Source organism: Stomoxys calcitrans, chromosome 1, assembly GCF_963082655.1.
Source record: "Stomoxys calcitrans chromosome 1, idStoCalc2.1, whole genome shotgun sequence".
Classification (NCBI taxonomy): Eukaryota; Metazoa; Arthropoda; class Insecta; order Diptera; family Muscidae; genus Stomoxys; species Stomoxys calcitrans.
In genome coordinates, this window is record NC_081552.1 from 223,490,112 (window position 1) to 223,499,897 (window position 9,786).

A 9,786-nucleotide genomic window follows, 5' to 3' on the forward strand; every position below is an offset into this window, starting at 1 on the left:
TATCCAACAACTGTGCCAGGTATGGTTCAAATCGATCCATAACCTTATATAGCTGTCATATAAACCGATCTTGGGTCTTGACTTCTTGAGCCTCTAGAGGGCGCAATTCCATCCAATTTGAATGAATTTTGGCACGTAGTATTTTGTTATGATATCCAACAACTGTGCCAAATATGGTTCAAATCGGTTCATAACCTGATATAGCTGCCATATAAACCGATCTGGGATCTTGACTTCTTGAGCCTCTAGAGGTCGCAGTTATTATCCGATTTGCCTGAAATTTTGTACGACGGATTCTCTCATGGCCATTAACATACGTGTTTATTATGGTCTGAATTGGTCTATAGGCCGATACAGCTCCCATATAAATCGATCTCTCTATTTTACTTCTTGAGCCCACAAAGGGCGCAATTCCTATTCGAATTGGCTGACATTTTACACAGGTCTCCAACATATAATTTAATTGTGGTCCAAACCGGACCATATCTTTATATCGCTCTAATAGCAGAGCAAATCTTTTCTTATATCCTTTTTTTTTTGCCTAAGAAGAGATGCCGGGAAAAGAACTCTACAAATGCGATCCATGGTGGATGGTATATAAGATTCGGCCCGGCCGAACTTAGCACGCTTTTACTTGTTACTTACTAACGTCCTTTTTGACAACTCCTCTTTGGTCAATATTTTGGGTCAACAAATTTGACACCACTTTGTACCACTGTGCCTTTTCATCGCACTTTTTTTTTGACAAAGTGCACGACAATATGAATGAATGGCTGGTTGGCCGGCAACTCCTTACAGCCCCAGTAATGTGTACAACAATTTTCATAAAACGAGCACACGGGAAATTTGTCAAATTATCCGTTGTTAAATTAACTAGATTTTTGTTTTTTTTTCTGCAAATGCTACTGCAGCTACCGCTGCTAAGGTTGCACGGAAAAAGTCATTAAATTGTCAATAGAAACGTAAGAAAAACCACCATACATTGATCAGTGCAGATTCATCCATGCTCATATCAGTCAGGCAAACAAACAAAGTTAGCTAACTGATCGTCAGCCGCTAGCTGACGATTAGACTCACGGGCATTGTTTAGCTGGGAAGGGGTGCCGCAACTAAAAAATTCGTTTGTGTTACCAGCAATTGGTGGCAATTATTTGCAATGAGCTAATGGTACTCTTACCCCAACTCTGTTACTCTTTTTATGCCTTTTTGCCTCGCCGATTAGTACTGATTGATTTTTGTTGTTGTTCCATCCCAGCATTAAGATTTAATTATAGAATTATTTTATTTCTTACTTTCCATTCGTATAGTCGAGCTGGACAATTGCAATGAATGAAACTGCCGTTGAATAGGTGAATGAAGATCATCACGAAGAGTGGCCGACTGCTAGAATTTCTCAATCAATGATGGAGTATGGCGCATAACTTGTTTCCCCATTTAACCGTTTCTAATCGTCCGATTATGATGGCAAAAAAATCATTCTAGACATAATCGCCGCATGGGATTGCGCAAATTGTTGCAAACAAAGTCATTTGGCGAGTCAGCTTCCATGTGGTACGATGACAAACGATTTGGCGACTACCAACCATCAGGCACTTAAAAATGAATGAAGACATTGCAGACAAGCAGGATATTAGCAAATCGAATTGTGGTAAGGCTTTTTGGCATGCTGTTTAGTATCCTCGTGTACGGAGAGAATCGGAACTAATCACCCAATTAAGACTCATCTAAGGGATAGGTGAGATTAGGTTGAAAAGAGGGTGCAGAGTCAGCCCCCTGCCACTAAGGCATACACCCAACAGCAACAATTATTGATATCTGATTCTGACTTTACTCTCAGACGGTATTCTTTCATTGGAGTCCCTTGTTCTATGCCTTCAGCCAGGGATTGGGTTATTGGTTCAGTTCAATTTTTATGCCCACCACCCTAGGATGGGGGTATACTAAGCTAGGCATTCCACTTGAAAAATTGCAAATTTTGCCCATGACCCATTCCACTAAGGAACAGGGGCAAACTTCTCACATATCAATGAGTGCAGTCCGATTCAAGTTTAAGCTCAATGATAAGGGACCTCCTTTTTATAGCCGAGTCTGAACGGCGCGCCGCAGTGCGACACCTCTTTGGAGAGAAGTTCTACATGCCAAAACACCTCACAAATGCTGCCAGCATTAGGACGGGAAAAGCACCGCTTAAATTTTCTTTCTGACGGTCTCGCCAGGATTCGAACCCAGGCGTTCAGCGTCATAGGCGGACATGCTAACCTCTGCGCTACGGTGGCCTCCTCTCGGCACAACTGAAAATGCAAATTTTGTCCTTGAACACTCCACTAAGGAATAGGGGCAAACTTCTCACATATCAATTAGTGCAGTTCGATTTAAGTTTAAGCTCAATGATAAGGGGCCTCCTTTTTATAGCCGAGTCCGAACGGCGCGGCGCAGTGCGACACCTCTTTGGAGAGAAGTTTTACATGGCATGGTACCTCACAAATGTCGCCAGCATTAGGAGGGGAAAATCACCGCAGAAAAATTTTTTCTGATGGTCTCGTCAGGATTTGAACCCAGGCGTTCAGCGTCATAGGCGAACATGCTAACCTCTGCGCTACGGTGGCCTCCACTTGTAACACCTCGCAATATTGATCTAGGACCCCATAAAGTATACATATTCTTGATCGTCTCAACGTTCTGAGTCGATCTAGCCATGCCCGTCTGTCCGTTTGTCGAAATAACGATAGCGGTCAAACGCGTTAACCTAGCAGCTTGAAAATTCGCAAAGATACTAAAAATCGACGTAGGTCATTGGGGCATAACGGTTCAGATTTAGATATAGCTCCCATGTAAACCGATCTCCCGACTTCTTGAGCCCCTACAAGCCGCAATTTTCGTCCGATTTGGCTGAAAATTTTCACGTGGTGTTCTGTTATGACTTCCAGCAACCGTGCCAAGTACGGTCGGAGTTGGTCTGTAACCTGATACAGCTCCCATATAAACCGATCTTCCGATCTGACTTCTTGAGCTCCTGGAAGCCGCAGTTTTTATCCGATTTGGCTGAAATTTTATGTTATGCGTCTCAACAACGGTGCCAAGTACCGCCCAAATCGGTCTATAACCAGATATATCTCCCATATTTTAACAGAATTCATGGTTGCGGATTCCCGAGATTCGGTCCGGCCGAATTTAGCACGCTTTTACTAATTTCTTCTTTGGCTTCTTTGTTCGAGAAATACCTAATATAATGTAGGAGATCCAAATCACAAATCCCCATTAAAGGTTTTTGAAAGTTTGTGCTCGCTGCCACCACTGCGGAATATGTTTAAGATGCCCAAGCAGGTGATCACACGTATCCTAAAGCTTTGCAAAATAGTTCTCAAGCTAAGGTATGACCTTTGCATTGAATTGCAAATTACTGCTCCAGTAAATTGATCTACAATCTTCATCACTTAAATTGAAGGACATTCATAGCCTGGAAACATCTGTTCTACTATTTTTTACAAAAATGTATATCACTTGGATGGAAAATATTCCACACATCCATGGCAGTTAAACCTTTATGACATCCTTGTGGCCATGTTCTCACCCATTTTGGCATGATATTACAAAAAAAAACAACAAAATTGCTTTTACAGCAGGTGAGCTCTTGATTTGGGGCGTATAAACCTCATGATGATTGATATCATTATCCAGTAGCCTTTGTGCCACTTGTTGCATATTCGTTAGGAGCTGTTGTTATTGCAGCAGCACAAGCATTCCCAGCACTCACTTGCCGTTGTATGGGTAATTATTGATTTTTGCCACAGTTTATTGGTTGCAACACGCACTGCCAGACCAGGCCAGCTGATGGTGGATGGTGGAGTGGTAAAATTTCCCAAAGAGTAGTTAAAGAAAACACCACCTGAATCCATTCCTATGTGGGCAACTGTGGGTTGTAGTTTTTCCCCCTCCTTTTGTTTTATTTTGGAGATATAAGGCATAATTCACGATTAAGCCACATCCAATGGTTATTAGCCACCAACTTGTGGTTGAGCACGCATTAACGCGTAATCAAACTGCCGAGGTAGTTGTTGGCTGGGGCCACCATCAATTCCATCAACAATCCCCTCTGGCTATGGCAAGTTGTAGTGCAGCGCGCAGGTGTTACTCCATTATTGCACATGAATTTCAAAAGTTTGAAGTTCATCAGAGGAGTTCTTTTCCTTTTTGATGTTGACTACATGCCAATTTTCTCACTTTGGCTCTTTTGAGGTCTTCAGCGTAATATTAGCGAAAGGATATTTTACTAGTGGAGTAGCTTCTTTATGGGCTTCTGTATAAAAGCCTAGGATACTTGTGGCGTATAATATGCACTACCTGCCGTTCATCTATAATCGTAACAAAGTTATAAATAACCCAGTGAACATTTTTGCTCAAAACAGGGATGAAGAGCAAATGGAGGAAAGGAAAGGCAAGAATAGGACGAAGCCCAATACTCCTGTTCATTATATGATGACAGCTGGTTTTATGCCTTAAATGTTTCGGATAGAGTCTGAATGCTCCGTGGTACCTGCAAGGGATTGCAAAGAACCCTGGATCCTGGTCTGTTCGATTTGCCGGCATATTCGTAGGAAGGATCACCGTCTGTTCGACGATGAATTTAGAGAATTCTAAGATTTTTATGACAACATGTCCCAGGTTAGAAACATAGTAAGGTAAAGCTCATGTTGTCCATGGCATAAAGGAAGCATAAAGTGTGCATTAGAAATAGAATCACCCATTTTGAATAGCTTTGACTTTTGGTTTTAGGCAAATTGCTAATTTTGCCCATGAACATTCGCCTAAAGAACAGGGGCAAACTTCTCACATATCAATGACTGCAGTCCGATTCAAGTTTAAGCTCAATCATAAGGGGCCTCCTTCTTATAGATGAGACCGAACAGAGTGCCGAATGGTTTTTTCATGCCAAAATACCTCACAAATGTTGCCAGCATTAACAGGGGAAAACCACCACTGAAAATTTTTTCTCCCCAGGATTCGAACCCAGACGTTCAGCCTCATAGGCGGACATTCTAAACTCTGCACAACGGTGGCCTTCGCCATCGAAAATCATTGGTTAAATCCCTTGAGGCCACAAAGTATTCGCCAACAAGTAACAGCGCGTTAGGTTCCGCCGGGCCGAATCTTATTGGGTTGCCCAAAAAGTAATTGCGGATTTTTCATATAGTCGTCGTTAAGAAATTTTTTCACAGCTTGTGACTCTGTAATTGCATTCTTTCTTCTGTCAGTTATCAGCTGTTACTTTTAGCTTGCTTCAGAAAAAAAGTGTAAAAAAGTATATTTGATTAAAGTTCATTCTAAGTTTTATTAAAAATGCATTTACTTTCTTTTAAAAAATCCGCAATTACTTTTTGGGCAACCATATATACCCTACACCATGGATCGGCCGATGTGGGCCGTATTTCTCATGGCTGTTAGTTTAGATATGGTTTAAAATAGGAAGCGGATATTAGTCAACCCCATGCCATGGACATACACCTAGGTCAATGAGTGTAGTCCGATTCAAGTTTAAGCTCAATGATAAGGGACCTCCTTTTTATAGCCGAGTTCGAACGGCATGCCGCAGTGCGACACCTCTTTGAAGAGAAGTTTTACTTGGCATAATACCTCACCACCGCTGAAAATGTTTTTTCTGATGATCTCGCCAGGATTCGAACGCAGACGTTCAGCGTTATAGGCGGACATGCTAACCTCTGCGCTACGGTGGCGCCCGTGAACTTGTTTACCGACAGTAAAATTGCCATAAGGGCATTAACAACCAGGACGGTAAGGTCACGAATAGTCTTGCAGTGTAAGAAGGAGTTTAACGCCTTCTCAGAGGATGGCAAATACCGCATCGTTTGGGTGCCGAGCCATAACGGAGTAAAGGGGAATGAAAGGGCGGACTAATTGGCGGTGGAAGCCAGAGGACTACCGTCAATAAACTTGGTTAACTCGAAGACTTTCGGGTCGACGCAGTCCGAGTTAAGGGCGTGGGCGACGAATGCGCATGCGGAACATCGAGACGGTCGGTAGGACGGCGAAAATCCTATGGGGGAATCCAGATCGTTAGAAGACGAAGCTATTGCTGAAAGGAAGTAAGAAGAAGATCAGTATACCTACTGGTATCATGACGGGATACACTACGAGCTCACTTATGTAAAATCGGTGCGGCAAATGATGGCAAGTTTAGGGCATGCGGGGAAGATGATCATACGTTGGAGCCTTTCCTTTGTCATTGTCCGGTTTTCGCGTCTAATCGGATAAAAATTGCGCCGCATAAAGGACACAATTTCAGTCCGATAAAAATTGCGCCCTCTAGAGGCTCAAGAAGTCAAATCGGGAGATCAAATTACAAAGGGAGCTATATAAGATACTACAACGATTTAGACCATAATTAGCACAGTTATTGAACATCAAACAAAACGCCTTTTGCACGATTTCTGTTAAATAGGATAAATAATGCGGCCTCCATAGGATAAAAATTGCTCCCTCTAGAGGGTCAAGAATCAATTCGTGAGATCAATTTATATTTAAGTTATATCAGGGAAAAAAACTGATTAAGAACATCCTTGGTACAGTTATTGGAAGTCAAAGCAAAACGCCCCTTGCAAAATTTCAGCCAAATCGGATAAAAATTGCGCCCTCTAGAGGCACAAGAATCGAATCGGGAGATCGACTTATATTTTAGCTATATCAGGAAAAAAAAAACCCATTTAGACCATCCTTGGTACAGGTATTGGAGGTCAAAACAAAACGCCCCTTGCAAAATTACAGCCAAATCGGATTTCGTCCTTTATAGGCTCAGGAAGTCAAAACAAGAGATCGAGTTATATGGGAGATATATCTAGGAATGGAACGATTTAGACCATACTTGACACAGTTATTAAAGGTCAAAACAAAACGCCCGTACAAAATTTCAGACAAATTCAATAAAAATTTGGCAGCATAAACGGGCAAAATTTCAATCGAATCGGATAGAAATAGCGCCCTCTAGAGGCTCAATGAGTCAAATCGAGAGATCTAGTTGTATGGGAGCTTTATCAGGTAATAAACCGATTTAGACCATGGCACATGGACTTGGCACAGTTATTGGAGGTCCAAACAAAACGACCCCTAGCTTAATTTCAGCCAAATCGAAAAAAAATTGCCCCCTCTATAGGCTCAGGAAATTAAATCGAGAGATCGGGTTATATGATAGTAATATCTGAAAATGGACCGATTTAGACCATACTTGGCATAGTTATGAAAAGTCAAAACAAAACGCTCCGTGCAAAATTTCAGACAAATGGAATACAAATTGCGCCTCTAGATCCTCAAGAAGTCAAGTCGGGAGATTGATGTTTATGAGAGCTCTATCAGGTAACAAAAAACACACCGTACACAGTTTCAGCCAATTCAGATAAGAATTGCGCCCTCTAGAGGCTAAAGAAAGTCAAATCAGAAGATCGGTTTGTAGGGGAGCTACATCAAAACATGCATCGATTTGGCCTATTTACAATCCTAAGCGACATACACCAATAGAAGATACTTGTGCAAGCGACATACACCAATGGGAAAAATTCGGCAATATTTCCAGGGCTTAGGATTACTTTTCGAAGGTCAGTGTGCTTTTGACGAACAGACAGACAGACAGACGGACGAACATGGCTAAATCGAATTTAAAAAAATAAATTATTTTTGCTCTCAGTTCTATATTTCGAGGAGTTACAAACGGAATTACGAAGTTATTGGGTTGCCCAAAAAGTAATTGCGGATTTTTTAAAAGAAAGTAAATGCATTTTTAACAAATCTTAGAATGAACTTTAATCAAATATACTTTTTTTACACTTTTTTTTCTAAAGCAAGCTAAAAGTAACAGCTGATAACTGACAGAAGAAAGAATGCAATTACAGAGTCACAAGCTGTGAAAAAATTTGTCAACGCCGACTATATGAAAAATCCGCAATTACTTTTTGGGCAACCCCATAGTATGCCCCCATCCTTTGATGAATAAAAATTGTTGCTGGGCAATCGAACATAAGAGTGTGCATAATTATCACATTTCAGGTGTGTTGGATAGCCAAAATAAAGTTTCCACAAGCTTCTACAGCACAGTGAGGTGATGCTATTGAGACTTCAATCGACCAACTGTGCCAGCAGCTCCTGCACCGCCTGTATGCTTGATTAACTTATGACTCAATAGTGGAAAATGTATTTCACGATAATGAAAAAACGAAACAAAATAAAATCTCAGAAAATCTCATCAGTAACTTTTGCACTTTTGTACTTTTATTGTAGGCCAACAACTGCAGCTGATGGCAGCCATCTGTGGGCCCATGACCATGAGCAGTCTATGGTGTGGTAATAAATCCATAATGAAAAAAAGTAGCAGCTTCCGCATAGGAGCGGGATTATACCAACGCCAAGAGTCGGTGTTAAGGTATGAAGTGCATTGCAGCGACTTCATTTGTTCTTAATCGAACTTCACCATGATCACCTTCACACACATTTATCGCCTGTAGTCCAGTGTTTAGTTCTGTGTTACGGATAATGTGGCATTATGTAGCCTAACAATGGGGAAATAAATTTTTGTGGATTTCTTTTCGCGCCCCAATGCCTAGCTACTAAAAGCATGAACATAATCGTAATTATCGATTTTATTATCCATTATGGTTTTGTTGAACATGCTCTGGAATGTAATCCATAGAAATTGATCACTATTTTTGTTTTGTCAGAGAGAAACTGAAGCTAAGGTACACTAAGATTATTTTTATACCCTCCACCATAGGATGGGGGGTATACTAATTTCGTCATTACGATTGTAACACCTCGAAATATGCATCTAAGACCCTATAAAGTTGATCTAGCCATGTCCGTTCGTCCGTACGTCTGTTGAAAGCACGCTAACTTTCAAAGGAGTAAAGCTAGGCGTTGAAATTTTCCACAAATATTTTTATTAGTGTAGATCTGTTGGGATTGTAAATGGGCCAAATCGGTCCATGTTTTGATAAAGCTGCCACTTAAACCGATCTTGAGTCTTGTCTTGTCTTGTCTTGTCTTCTTATCCGATTTGGCCGAAATTTTGCATGAAGTGTTCTGGTATGACTCCTAACAACTGTGCTAAGTATTGTCTAAATCAGTCCATAACCTGATATAGCCGCCATATAAACCGATCTCCCGATTAGACTTCTTGAGCCTCTAGAGGGCGTAATTTCTATTGGATTTGGCTGAAATTTTGCAGGACGTGTTTTGCTATGACATCCAACAACTATGCTAAATATGGTTGAAATCGGTTGATAACCTGATATAGCTGTCATATAAAGCGATCTTGGATCTTGACTTCTTGACCCTCTAGAGGGCGCAATTCATATCCGATTTGGCCGAAATTTTGCATCAAGTGTTTTATTTTGACTTCCAACAACTGTGTCAAGTATGGTCTAAATCAGTCCTTATTCTGATATAGCCGCCATATAAACCGATCTCCCGATTAGACTTCTTGGGCTTCTAGAGGACGTAATTGTTATTTAAGATGCTTGAAATTTTGCATGTGTCGCTTTGGTATGACTGCCAATAACTGTTCCAAGTATGGTCCAAATCGGTATATAACCTGATATAGCTGCCATATAAACCGACTTCGCAGTTTAACTTTTTGAGCCTTTGGAGGGCGCAATTATTACTTGATTTGTCTGAAATTAGGGAGGTGGTGGTTTTCTATGACTGGTGTTTTTATACCCACCACCGAAGGAGGGGAGCATATTCATTTTGTCAATCCGTTTGCAACACATCGAAATATTGAATTTG